The following is a 15312-nucleotide window of genomic DNA, read 5'->3' on the forward strand; positions in this document are numbered from 1 at the left end:
AGTAACAATACCCATTGATTAGTCAAATAAATGAAAGATTGATGAAAAATTGTTCTGACACCGGGAATGAGGATTACATTTCACATTCAAGGAACTGGATATCAAAACTTCACTTGTTCAATGATAACTGCTCATTCAATCGCTCTTATTGCAATCAAGCCAAAACTTAAAGCAACATCAGCGCAATGTATTGGAAACATTTAACCAATCAGTTGATCGACTCCTTTCTGAGAGTTTTGCACAGAATTGTGTTTCAGTAGTCCATGTGACAAATTGTTCCTAGTGTCCAATAACTTCATGCCTTTTTTGTAACTAGGGCTGAAGCACAGAGGACTTCCATGAAATAGTCTCATGAAATAAGTGAGCCAGAATACTCACCTGCTCTGTACCCTGAAAGGTGCCAGGTGGAGAAGTATCCTGGACAGAGGGTTTGTTTCAGGTAACCTTGGTAAGTGTGAAGCATCATTTTCCTGAACAGCACACTGTGACTGAAGGGCTCTATAATTAGCACAGAGCAGCTTTAAAACAGTCTTTGCTAGAAGACACGGGTGTGCAAATGTTGTGTACTAATGTCGTCTACGTTCTACCACAGAAGGTGACCTATTTAGGAAAGGAAATGCATGGCTCTCCATGAGACTAAACTGCAGTGAGAGTTAGAAGGAAAACAAAAGTCCAAATATTGGTACAGGGCAAGTGCATGAAATCTGAAAATATCCAAATGATTTGGTTGTTTGTTACAAAAGGTGATACTCATTCTCTCTTTTCATCACTACACGATGCACTGGAACAACTCGGAAACACATCTTCATAAGCACCTTCCAAACCTGTGATTTCTATCATCCAGAGGAAAAAGCGTAGCAAGCGGATGGGAACACCATCACCTGCACATTGCTCACCAAGCCATGCGCCATTCTGACTCTGTACCCTGAAAGGTGCCAGGTGGAGAAGTATCCTGGACAGGGGATTTGTTTCAGGTAACCTTGGTAAGTGTGAAGCATCATTTTCCTGAACAGCACACTGTGACTTGCAGCTATATCGCCATTCCTCTGCTGTTGCCAGGTCAGAATCCTGCATCTCTCTCAATTAGGGTGTCCTTACACCACGAGAAGGCAGGTCACCACCACCTGCTCAAGGGCAATTAGGAATGGCCATTAAATGCTGACATCACCAGCGATAACTGTGAATGAATGAAAAGGCATCCCAATGCATTTCACAGAAATGATGTATATTCTGTGTGGAACACTTTAAAGAAAACATCTAGGAAATATTTAGCGTCTTTCTAAATTTGTTGAAAGATACTCTGAGAAAACTACACTCCTATCCATGGGCTATATTGGTTGAATCACAAATAAAGTTTCTTCTTGGCAATGCATCTCATATTTCTACCATGTAAGCATTGAGCAACAGAGGTGACACAGTATAATTAAATGCTAAATTGAGAGCTGTATGGGAAAGGCTGAGGGAATGCTTTGGAGTTCCTTATCGAGGGTGGCTTCCAGTGGGCTGGCTCTCCAGTACCATTCACATTATTTCAGATCTACTTTGTTATCTGGAGCTTGGAAGGTGAATACAACAGACAGAATGACTTAAGGAAGAAGAAACAAAATAAAATACAATAAAGCAAATAAATCTGAAATACAGGCTTAACAAGTTAACAAGTTCTTTGTGTTTAATGTGAAGTCAGAGTGCAAGACAGCAAAGACATAACCATCAGCTACAGCCATAGTTCTTGCTCCAGCAATAAATCACTCAATGCTCAGGGTGACCCACACAAAACAGGAACAAACATCAAGAAGCCTGGAGAAATTCAGCAAGTCCAGCAGAGAAACAGAGTTACCATTTCAAATCCAGTATGACTCTTCATCTGAAGAGCTCTAAAGAGATTCATACAAGACCCAAAACGTTAGCTCTGTTTTTCTCTCTCCACATGTACTGCCAGACCTGTTGAGTTTCTCCACTGTTCTTTGAGTTTGTTTCAGATTTACAGCACCTGCAGTATTTTGTTTTAATGCTAATCAGACCCAGAGGAAGCTGATGACTGATACACTAGGATATCAATATCAGAGTTTAAAATACAGCATGGACTGAAAGATCAGAAAATTTGGAGATTTAAACATTTTTTTGTTAAGAAGTGACACACCCTTGGCTAAAGAATTGAACAAAAAGAAAAGGGAGGATCTTAATTGACTAATCAGATTGCTGCTGAATCATGGGTAATCTTAATTAAAACATATTACACAGGTACACTCCTCTTAAATCCCACAGTTTCGGGATTGACGATTTCAAAACATGCCAATTTTCCAGAAAAAAAGTAAAATGTTTTTCATCCAACGATGCAGGAAAACCAACTGAAACCGAAATGCAAAACGTTTTAGAATAATGGTCATATTGCTGCTGATATTAATTAATTTCTAACACGTCGGTTTAAATAATTCCTTCATCCCTCTCTCCTTTCCTTATATCAGCACAACCTGTTTAAAAAGAGGAAATTTCAAGCAGTAAATGTCCAGCTTTTGAGGAGCTACATTTGAGAGAACGTGAAGTGAGATAAAGAATAGGTTTTGACATTTCAATTCCAACTGCATTGAAAGTCTAATATCCGGCTTGAAAGGAAAATTCATTGTACGATGTCAAGAGTGACATGCAGTAGCTAACATGGTGCTATAATAGCCAATTTCGACATCAAATGTGCCATGTAACATCATGTTGAAATGCAGATACCGCACTCTAAAAATTGCAAATCCTTATGGGGCTTCCCACTCTGGCCTGTTGGTGGCTCTGGCCTGGTATTTAAAACCCAATTAACTATTGACAAGCTTCATTTCTAAAGTGGAAATTGGAATGGACCTATTGGGCATGAGGAAAGGTTTCGGTGTCATAGTTGTACATTTAACCGACTGACTTTTAGCTCACTGTTTTTCTCCCCAATCTCTAAAAGTAACCTCAGTTTAGCACTTTCTCTGGGTCTGAGTTAATGACACAGATGTTTAAATCCCACCTTCCCAACAGACCATTCTGTGACCTCGCTCATTCTCCCTTTCACTGTAGTTCTCAAATTCACTTGATGGATTAACCAGGGTTGTGATTCTGGCCAATATCGCTCTGAAACATCTTGACTGCCTTATGCAAGATTCACAGCATAAAACGTATTGGTCCTGGTGACTGACCATGTTCAGTTTGGTGCACATGCGCACCAATGTTCCTCGGATCCTTGGTGCTTCCCATGGTCCTCACGTTCATCATGTCTTCCCTTGCCTTGTTGTCCTGCCATTGCACATTTATCGGGATTAAATTCCATTTACCACCAATTAGCCTATCTGACCAGCCTATCAACATCCTGGGGTGGCATGGTGGCTCAGTGGTTAGCACTGCTGCCTCATAGCGCCAAGGGCCTGGGTTTGATTCCCACCTTGGACCTCAGTCTGTGTGGAGTTTGCACATTCTCCCCACATCTGTGTGGGCTTCCTCCAGGTGCTGTGGATACCTCCCACAATCCAAAGATGTGCAGGCCAGGTGAATTGGCCATGCTAAATTGCCCATAGTGTTAGGTGCATTAGTCAGAGGGAAATATAGTGTAGGGGAATGGGTCTGGGTGAGTTGCTCTCTGGAGGGTTGGTGTGGACTTGTTGGGCCAAATATCCTGTTTCCATACTGTAGGGAATCTAATCTTCTTGTAGTTCAAGGCTATCGTCCTCATTATTTATCACTGCACCAACTGTTGTATCATCCGTGAAACTACCAATCATTCCTCTTCCATTCACGTCTACTCATGTATTTAAATCACAAACACTGACCCTTGTGGTTTTTCACTGGACACAGACTTCTAATTGGAAAAACATTCCTCAACCTTATCCTTGGATCCCTTGGACTCTTATTTTTGCTTTCAAGCTCCCATGCAGGACCTTATCAAAAGCCACCCTGAAGTTCAAGTAGACAACATCAAAAGCATTGCCCTCTTCCACGCAGCCACCCACCTCTGAAGAATTTATTCAAGTTTGTCAGACACGATGTTCCCGAGATAAAATCAACATAATTGTTCTTGAGGAAGGAAGAACTAAATTCAAATCTCCCTGTGATCTGAAGGAAGGAAGGGCTTTCTCAACACAACCATGCCACTATTAAACCAATATTCCAGCCCTGCCAGTGTGACCTCCTGGAGTTCTCCCCTCTCCACTAAGATAATCTTTATGTCCTCCTCCTCCAACCCATCCTTCTCCCCATTATAGATTCATACAGCACAGAAAAGGCCCTTCAGCCTGTTGAGTCTGCGCCATAACGACCATTAAAAGTGTACTAATCCCAACTTCCTGTACTTGTCCCATATCCCTGAAAGTTATGATATTTGAAGTGGTCCTCCAAATATTTTTTAAAGGTTGAAAGGTCTTTAGCTTCCACTACCTTTCCGGGATGTGCATTTCTGATACCCACCATCCACTGAGTGAAACTGTTTTATTGCAAATACCCTCTGAACCTCTTGCCCCTTACTTTAAAACTCTCATGATTGACCCCTCAGCCAAGAGGAACAACTGCTCTCTATCTACCCTGTCTGTACCTCACATAATCTTATTCACCTCAATCACATCCCCCCTCAGTCTTTGCTGTTCTAAAGAAAACAATCCATCTCTATTTAGTCTCTCCTTACAGCGCAATTTCTCCCCCAGGCAATATCCTGGTGAACCTTTTCTGTACCCCCTTCAGTTCTATCTGTAGTGAGGTGACCAGAACTACACTTACTTCAGCTGTGGCCTAACCAACAACTCCAACATTACCTCCTTATACTCTATATGCTATAACTGACAAAGCAACTGTCCCATATACCTTCATCATTATCCTGTTCAGGTGCTTTGCCAACTTCAGGGATCTAAGCTACCCAGTGTCCTGTCATTCATTAAATACTCCCTAATCTTATTTCTTCTTCCAAAGTGCATCATCTAAGACATATCAGGGTCAAGTACCATCTGCTACTGATCTGCCCATCTGACTGACCTATCTATAACTTCCTGTGACCTAAAACCATTGACTTCCCTATTAACCACTTGACCAATTGATACAGAACTGGCTTGAAGGTAGAAGAAAGAGGGTGGTGGTGGAGGGTTTGTTTTCAGACTGGAGGCCTGTGGCCAGTGGAGTGCCACAAGGATCGGTGCTGGGTCCATGATGTTTGTCATTCATATAAATGATTTGAATGTGAACATAGAGGTATAGTTAATGAGTTTGCAGATGACACAAAGTTGGAGGTGCAGTGACAGCGAAGAAGGTTACCTCAGAGTACAACGGGATCTTGATCAGATGGGTCAAAGGGCTGAGGAGTGGCAGATGGAGTTTAATTTTGATAAATGTGAGGTGCTGCGTTTTGGAAAAGCAAATCAAAGTAGGACTTATACACTTAATGGTAAGGTCCTAGGGAGTGTTGCTGAACAAAGAGACCTTGGAATGCAGGTGCATAGTTTGTTGAAAGTAGAGTCGCAGGTAGATAGGATAGTGAAGAAGGCGTTTGGTACGCTTTCCTTTATTGGTCAGAGTATTAAGTACAGGCGTTGGGAGGTCATGTTGCAGCTGTTAGGCCACCTTTGGAATATTGCGTGCAATTCTGGTCTCCTTCCTTTCGGAAGGATGTTGTGAAACTTGAAAGGGTTCAGAAAAGATTTACAAGGATGTTGCCAGGGTTGGAGGAGTTGAGCTATAGGGAGAGGCTGAACAGGTTAGGGCTGTTTTGCCTGAAGCGTCAGAGGCTGAGGGGTGACTTCATAGAGGTTTACAAAATCATGAGGGGCATGGATAGGATAAATAGACAAGGCCTTTTCCCTGGGGTGGGGGAATCCAGAACTAGAGGGCATGGGTTTAGGGTGTGAGGGGAAAGACATAAAAGGGACCTAAGGGGCAACCTTTTCATGCAGAAGGTGGTGCTAGCATGAAATGAGCTGCCAGAGGAAGTAGTGGAGGCTGGTACAATTACAGCATTTAAAAGGCACCTGGATGGGCATATGAATTGGAAGGGTTTAGAGGGATATGGGCCAAGTTCTGGCAAATGGGACTAGATTGGGTTGGGATATCTGGTCGGTATGGACAAGTTGGACCGAAGGGTCTATTTCCATGCTGTCCATCTCTATGACCCTATGATCTTAATGTCGTCTGCAAAATTACTTCACATTCCTCTCACACTTTCTATCTATCTCATTTACATACATAACAAACAAACAACAAACAATTGTGACCCTTGTGGAACACCAGTGGACACTGGCCTCCTGTCACTCAAATAACCTTCTACCCCATGTGTCCTATTACTAAGCCAGTTTCTGATCCATCTCACCAAATTTCCCTCAATTCCATGTGCCTTAATCTTCTCAATTTATCTCCCATGTCAAAAGCTTTGCTAAAATCCATATAAACTGAATTTCCCTCATCCACAACACTTGATCACACTTTAAAAAAATTCTATCAAATTTGATAAGCATGACTTCCCTCTGACAAAGTCATGCTTAATACTGGATTAGTGGTGCTGGAAGAGCACAGCAGTTTAGGCAGCATCCAACGAGCAGCGAAATCAACGTTTCGGGCAAAAGCCCTTCATCAGGAATAAAGGAGTCATGCTTAACCCAAGTCTAATTAACCCATGCCTTTCCAAGTGGGTATTAATTCGCCCCCTCAGAATTTTCTCTAATACTTTCCCTTCTAGTCTATAATTTCATGGTTCATCGTTACCTCCCATTTGCCATCCTCCAGTCCTCTGGCACTTTCCCAGTGGCCAGACAGGAATTAAAAATTATTGTCCATCATTCTCTCTCCCCTCATTCCCCATCTCCTCCTAATTCACCCTCACTCCTACTGTCATATCTCACCGACTTGCCTCTGCTGCATGCTGGGTTAAATTATCCCCAGACTTTTTTTGACTTGAATACTCAGTGCAATCTTAGCTTTGGCCAGAGATCAAACTCTAAAGAAATAAAATACCTTCCCATTAATTCCTACCATCCAACATTCCATGTAGAATAGTAATAATTCTTCCCTGTACATTTCCTAAGCCAAGCATAAGATATTTCTAAATTGCTGTTTTAAGTTGCTCTCAACACTAAATTACTGTCGGGTTTTATACACAGCCGGCAGAAATTTGAAGTCTCCTGTAAAAATTGAGGTTTTTAGTCAGAACCAATTTTTGGATGAATACTTAAGGAGTCATATTACAAAGTGGTTAACTTTTGTCTGATAAATATAATAAATTCCAATACAATGCGTGGGTGAAAGATTCAGAGCTATGTCAGTGGGGAATAGGTTATTTTATCAGGATGGCCTCTTACCTGTCCTTCAGATTACAAATCATGAGTGTATTGGTTAAAATCTATCTTGCAACCCGTCCCAAAATAGCTGGAAACACTCACAAACTTGTCAGTGTCCGGGGAGAGAAAATCTCAAAACCTTAAGGTAACAGTTCATAGAATCCCTACAGTGGGGGAGCAGGCCATTTGGCCCATCAAGTCTACACTGACCCTCTGATGAGCACCCCACCCATCCTATAACTCTGAATCTCCCAAGGCCAATCCACCTAACTTGCACATCTTTGGACTGTAAGTCAAACTAGAGTATCCAGAGGAAACCCACACAGACACTGGGAGAACATGCAAACTCCACATAGTCACTAAGGGTGGAATCAAACCCAGGTCCCTGTGAGGGAGAAGTGCTAACCACTAGACCACAATACCCACCCAAACATTAAAAAGACTTACGTTCCAAATATTTTAAAAAACTGTTGCATTGCTAAAAGAATCATTGCTTGCTATTCCACCATTTGTTGACAGTAAGTCTGAGCTCTCATTACTGGATTAATACTTTGTGACTGGACTCATAGTCTTCTATTAAGACAAAGGAATGTCTGCTATTTCATGCTCTGATTGACAGCTCCAAGTGGTTATAGACTCTTTGAAATGGGACAAAGAATTACAACGTTAGTTTTGTTTTCATGAGGTTAAAGGAAATCTGTTTTTCTTCTGAATAGAGAATTCTTTAAGAGAGTTATCTTATATTATTTCAGCATTGGTCCTGAGGTCTCCCCATGATGTAAATTGTGTGATTTGGCATGGTAAGGTGTAAGGGCAGATTGGGGGAAATGCATTGGCACAGGGTTGGCAAGCGATTATGAACTGATTATGTGGAGGGTGTAGGCTGGAGGGTTGTTTCATTTTTTTTTACTGTTTCTTTAAAATAAACTTTGATAAAGTCTCGGACCACCAAGGCAGGCTTTCTGCCTGGCCCCCAGAATAAAATTCCAAAATTCCCGTCTACTTCCTTATAGGTTGGGTTTCTGGAACTGGTATATTTCCTGGCTGTGTGCTCCTAACTTGGGAGCAAAACTTCAGACAGTTATATTCCCTCCTATGAGCACAGATGGATCTAACTCTCCAAACGCTTGAACTGTGTCAAATGCACATTGTTCTGAAATAAATCTAAATTAGTTGGGTCAGATCGGTCTGGATTCAATATGATCTGCTGTACATTAGCCAAAGTGAAGGGGGTAATTGCAAACTGGTGTTTCAGATGCTAAATGTGCCCATGAAACAGCCCTTTATAATGCTGACATTATTTTAATGTTGCCTTTTAAAGCTCAAATCTCACAACGGACCACAATCTGAGCATGCGGGAGGTACATCGTCTCTTAAGTAGCTTCTGCAGCTGTGTGAAATCTGAGATATGGGTTGATTATTATTTTACATAAACACTTTTAATTCCCAATGCAATGTGATATGGTGAACTTTGCTTTATAAAACGCTCAACAAAAGATGCAAAGTGGCACTTCCTTCATATAACAGCGACTCAGTCAGCTCCTTTTTCTCGGGAAGGTGAAGTAGCATAAGATTTTTTTAATATAATGTCATTACCACCCTTAATTAGTGTCATCTATCATTCAATTGCAAGCAAATTAAATAAGACTTTAAGATGGTGATACATCTTTTAATCTACAGAATTATAATTGCGCAAGTTAAAAAGTTTTACTGTTACATTCTAAAAGATCTCAGTCTACACTTTTCTTGTAAGATAAAGCAGCTGCAGTTTGTCTATCAGCCTGGATGGAAATATGAAACCGACTTTGGAAAATGGTCTGATTTCTGTGAACTGCTGCTCTGTCTAAACTCTCAATATGTGCTACTCCTTGAAGAAGGGGCTCCATTAAGGTCTTGGCAATGAGACTATAATCATGAGAATTCATCATTATTTATTGCTACTTGCTTAGAGCTCCTGAATTGAAAAATGAAACAGCCTTAATTTCAAACTCGTGTGTAAACTGGGAAAATAAATGGCACAACCAACGAGTAATTGAATATGCTGTGAGATATGAATGTAGTTTTAGTGAGAGTCCTATAAGATTACTTTTTAAACAATTTTCAACAAAGTTCTTGCATTTTGTGGGTTACCTGTATCGCAAAGGAACAATCTTTTGCTCATTTTTACCTTTGAAAAGCTGCAATCTGTTCTGTGTATTCCCCAATAGGCCCAGTTAGGGAAGGCAGGGGCTTAATGGTATATCGCTGGACTGTTAATCCAGAGACCAAGGTAATGTTTATGGGGACCCAGGTTCGAGTCCCTCTATGGAAGGTGGTGGAATTTGACTTCAATAAACATCTGGAATTAAGAGTCTAACGATGATCATGAACTGATTGTCGGAAAAACCTGTATGGTTCACTAATGTCCTTTAGGGAAAGAAAATGCCATCTTTACCTGGTCTGGCCTACATGTGACTCCAGACCCACAGTAATGTGGGCAATCACAGATGAACAACAAATGCTGGACTAGCCAGCGAACTCCTCATCCCATGAATGATGTTTTCACATATACTCATAATATACTCAATAACATTATGAATGCAATTGGTGTGATTTCTAGGACGATTAGTCCCCACATTCTGGAGGTGAAGCCAGCTGAACTAAGCTTCCTTGTAGATTGTGACTTACCAAACTCACAAGGATCTTTCTCATTGATCATATAAGGGAAAGCAATTCGGCATAGAGGTAAACTACCGAGGTCGGCAGAAAGAGGGGCTAGCAACAGACATTCCATGTTGGGTTTAAAAGGTGAGGGACTGCCACAGTGGAAGCTAAAGCAGATTGTAATCATGGAAACTAGGATTCAAAACACTGGATTGGTCCAGATTCATCTGGTAAATAGCTGGTGCGGTCCATGTATGTATAAGGGAGTGCTAATAAGAGGGGCCGTATGAGGAGGAGTGGCCAAGGTGGAAAACAGTAAGGGTTTCACTGGGCTAAGGGTATCAGCTACAGGATTATCATGTCATGAGGTAGGCCAAAGAGTTAAGGAAGTTGGAAATTGTTGCCTGAAGTGATCTGTGGGAAGATTTTTGTTCCAGTCCACGAGGTGAATGAAAAGGCAGAAGCCAGACATGAATAGCAAGGGAGACAAGGTCACATTGGATCTGGACTTGGTGATGGGACCCATTAGCTTCGGTAGATGGCCAGAATAGTTAGCTTTATGATGCAAGCAAGTTGGAATCCAATTTGTGCAACTCAAGGTCCCACAAAAATAGCATTAGATAAATGACAATTTAATTTATTTTAACAACCGTGTCTTAAATTTACACAGCCCCCCTTGCATCTGCCTGTCTCACAGTTTCGAGAGCTAGAGGGTAGAACCTGAGATGGAAACTGGTAAGCATTTCCAGAATTAAGAAAAATGATTTCAAAATCCTCAAATTGGAACCAAGTGCTATGAAGCTGCAGGTTACAACTGTGTGCCATAAGGTCTGGTTGTAACCACTGAGAATCCAGATTTCATGACCCTGAGCTAAAGTTCTGCCAGAGCTGAAGAGATAGTTTCCAACTTATTATCAAGCTGTTGTGTCTCATTTTTTTTTTCCCACTTTTCTCATGAACAACAGCTATACCACTCGAATAATCCACTTTGAAGACATTCTGTATTTAATACCTTCAAGGAGATAAAACTATAAATAGGTTTCTACATGCCTAACGATAATAATTAATACTCTTTAATTTAGTCATTCAGTAGTATGGAACTTGAGTATTGTTGAAAGAATTTATTGAAGTTTCTCATCTTGTACCCATCAGGATATTTCACGAGAGTATAAATTCAAATTCTGCAACTGAACAACATTTGCAGGATAATCCTGAATGCGTGAGAACTTACACTGTAAACCAATTTAGGATTGCAAGTTGGGTTTTCAGTATTGCAGTACTTACATATTCTGAAAGCCACACAGATTAATAAACAGGGCCTGTTCTTTGCCCTAACAAATCAGAGACAATCTCTTGGTTTACCAAAGTCTGGTTGTTAACTGCCATATAACATTAATAGAATATTGCCTACTTCATGGCCTTCTACCAATCACTCATTGACCAATGAGCACTCTTCTCTCATGCAGTATACATGTTGGATTCGCTATGAATTTACATCCTTGTTAAATTTCCTGAAGGTGCAAAGCTTCAACAAAACATGCCTTTTTTCAGAAACAGTCATTAATCTCATAGGCACTGAGAAAAACTTGTAAGCACAGTGAAATAAAGAGAACAGGCTCGAGACATTTGTTAGTGTAGAAGAGACATTGCAGGCAGTTGTCAAAACAAAAGGAATATCAAAAGAATGGAAAGCTGCCAGGAAAACAGAAAGGTGACCAGTAACAATTACAAATGTGCTCGGAGGAGGGAGTATCACAAATCCAAAAGCAGATACATCTTTAAAAGAGAATGAGAATAAGCTGGAAACATTCATCAGGCCAGACAGTACCCAGCCAGTGAAATGACAGCTAATGGATAAAGCTGACCTTTCTGTTCGGTTGGAAACTCAAAGGAAAAGCAAAGAAGTTGAATGCAGAGAGGAGAAAGTTAATGGAAAGACCAATCACAGTGAAGAACTCAATGTGTTACTGGCCTACAGTACTAATTAATGATCATCTGTAATTGAAAACTTAAATCATTCTGTTTTTGCCATTAGACTGCGATTTTCATACAACTTCCTAGCTGTTTCTGGAGGAAATGCTGAGCAGTCACTTAAAAGGTTACTAGAAAGTTGTATCAGGTTGGTCTTGGGTGTCCCAAGAGATGCTGCTGTTTCCCACTTGTACCTAAATAATCAATGCCCTTTAAAAAGTGCGTGTAAGCAGCTGAAAATTGTTCCAATTTTTAAGTGTTGTCATAGAGGTAATAGTGAATGCTAATTTCATATGAAGGCTACTTAAGATGTTAAGAAGAGTGTTCCTTTCCTTAAATTAAATTTTCAATGTTGATTCAATGAATAAGGAAATTACTTGGTAATTAATTAATGTTTTTAGCCCATTAGTCCTGAGCTGTCATTGCTAACAAATGCATCATTTAAGCAGAGGGAGGGGGAAAGGATCAAAGAGGACTCAGAAATTGCCTAATGTTTATGAACTACTTGCATGAAAAGCATTAATGAATGAAAGATCTTTTAAATTATTTCTACATTTTTTTAGACAGCCAACATTAATAAAGAATAAAAGCAGATCCAGGTTAAGAAATGTCTGTTTAACTCACTTTGTGTAAAGTCTGTTTATGATTACTAATAGTGTAGACATCTGACACAGTTCGCGAATGTCCTATTGCAGGGGGCACTAATATCTTTTTCCAGTCTCTTTGTAAGAAAAGTATAGCCTGTTAAAATCATTCCAAGTGTAATAAATGGAATAGATAAATATGTTTAAGGCATTGATTTTACTTCATGGAGATCCAATATTCATTAAAAAATATAAATCTTCCCTCTATCTGTCCATAACTTTCTGCTTTTGTAATCCAGAGAATAATAACTTGTGCACAAATATCAAGACATGTTTCATTGGTGGACTAAGGAATATGGACATTAAATGAAAATTGAATGTTTTAGGAGGATGGTCAAATGCTGGGTGAAAATGTTGTGATTTAGAGAGTCTCTTGAAGGAGGAGACAGAGGTAGAAAGATTTTGAGGAGGAATTGTGGAGTGTGGGGCCTAGCTGGTTGATCGGGGCAACAGCAGAGGGCAGAGTTAGAGAAATGGAGCACACAGAATCATACAGTACAGAAAGGCCCTTTGGCCCTTCAAGCTGCACCAGAATTTTGTATAGCTGTAGCATGACCTCATGTTTCCAAAACTTAATCCCTCTACTAATAAAAGTTAACACATTGTATTAACAGCCTTATCAACCTGGGCGGAAACTTCCAGGGATCTATGTACATGGAGACCAAGATCTCTCTGCTTATCTACACTACCAAGAATCTTACCATTCACGCAGTACTCTGCATTCCTGTTACTCCTTCCAAAGTGAATCACCTCACACTTTTCTGCATTAAACTCCACTTACCACCTGTCAGCCCACTCTGCAGCTTATCTATGTCCCTCTGTAACCTACAACATCCTTTGGCACTATCCACAACCCTACCAACTTTAGTGTCATTCATAAATCTACTAACCCATCCTTCTACGCCCTCATCCTGGTCATTTATAAAAATGACTAACAGCAGTGGACCCAGAACAGATCCTTGCAGGACACCACTAGTAACTGAACTTTAGGATGGACATTTCCCATCAACCATCAGCCTCTCTTCTTTCAGCTAGCCAATTTCTGATCCAAACTGCTAAATCGCCTTCAAACCCATGCCTCTGCATTTTGTGCAGTAGCCTACCATGGGGAACCTTATCAAATGCCTTACTAAAATCCATATACACCACATCAACCACTTTAGCTTCATCCACCTGTTTGGTTACCTTCTTAAAGAACTCAATAAGATTTGTGAGGCATGACCTACCCTCCACAAAACTGTGTTGACTATCCCTAATCAAATTATTCCTCTCTAAATGATTATAAATCCTATCTCTTATAACCCTTTCCTACACTTTATCCACAACTGAAGTAAGGCTCACTGGTCTATAATTGCCAAGGTTGTTTCTACTCCCTTCTTGTACAAGGGAACAACATTTTCTATCCTCTAATGTTCTGGTACTATTCCTGTAGACAATGACAACATAAAGATCAAAGCCAAAGGCTCGGTAATCTCCTCCCTGGCTTTCCAGAGAATCCTAGGATAAATCCCATCCGGCCCAGAGGATTTATCTATTTTCACACTTTCCAGAATTTCTAACACCTCCTCCTTGTGAACCTTAATCCCATCTAGTCTAGTAGCCTGTTTCTTAGTATTCTCCTTGACAACATTGTCTTTTTCGAGTGTGAATACCAACGGAAAATATTCATTTTGTGCTTCCTCTATCTCCTTTGACTACCCACACAACTTCCCACTACTGTCCTTGATTAGCCCTAATCTTACTCTTGTCATTCTTTTATCCCTTATATACCTGTAGAAAGCTTTAAGGCTTTCCCCGATCCTATCCGCCATTAACTTCTCATGTCCCCTCCTTGCTCGTCTTAGCTCTCTCTTTAGGTCTTTCCTGGCTACCTTGTAATGCTCAATTGCCCTAACGGAGCCTTCACATCTCATCCTAACATACCCTTGTCAAGGGATTCAACTTCCTTAGTAAACCACGGCTCCTGCATTTAACAACATCCTTCCTGTCTGACAGGTACATACTTATCAAGGATACACAGTAGCTGTTCCTTGAATAAACTCCACATTTCTATTGTGCCCATGCCCTGCTGTTTACTTTCCCATTCTAAATCTTGTTTAATCACATCGTAATTGCCTTTCCCCCAGCTGTACCTCCTGCCCTCCAGTGTATACCTATCCCTTTCCATTGCTAAAATAAACATAACTGAATTGTGGTCACTATCACCAAAATTCTCACCTACCTCCAAATCTAACACCTGGCTGGGTTCATTACCCAGTACCAAAGCCAATGTGGCTTCTCCCCTTGTTGGCCTGTCTACGTACTGTGTCAGAAAACCCTCCTGCACACATTGGACAAATACTGACCCATCTAAAGTACTTGAACTATAGTATTCCCAGTCAATATTTGGGAAGTTCAAGTCTCGCTCCTATCGAGAACCAACTTTGCCATCCTTTCCTCTACAGCTCTGGAGCAATTTGGAGGCCTACAAAAACCTCCCAAAAGGGGACCTCTCCTTTCCTGTTTCTAATCTCAGCCCATACTACCTCAATTGACGAGTCCACAAATGTCCTTTCTGCAGCTGTAATACTGTCCTTGACTAACAATGCCACAGCACCGTCCCGTAGGGTGGCACGGTGGCTCAGTGGTAAGCCTTGCTGCCTCACAGCACCAGGGTCTGGGGTTCGATTCCCACCTGTCTGTGTGGAGTTTGCACGTTCTCCCTGTATCTGTGTGGGTTTCCTCCCACAATCCAAAGATGTGCAGGTCAGGTGAATTAGCCATGCTAAATTGCCCACAGT

The 15312-nt window shown here is 40.9% G+C and overlaps 1 protein-coding gene across 4 annotated transcripts in view; it reads right to left on the reverse strand.

Annotated features, from left to right (window-relative positions):
• The window catches only part of mtcl1 (microtubule crosslinking factor 1), a 213144-nt gene that overhangs the window by 15892 nt on the left and 181940 nt on the right, over positions 1-15312 (reverse strand). The gene's annotated exons all lie outside the window — the stretch shown is intronic.

This window comes from Chiloscyllium punctatum, chromosome 5 (genome assembly GCF_047496795.1).
Source record: "Chiloscyllium punctatum isolate Juve2018m chromosome 5, sChiPun1.3, whole genome shotgun sequence".
In the NCBI taxonomy this organism is placed as follows: Eukaryota; Metazoa; Chordata; class Chondrichthyes; order Orectolobiformes; family Hemiscylliidae; genus Chiloscyllium; species Chiloscyllium punctatum.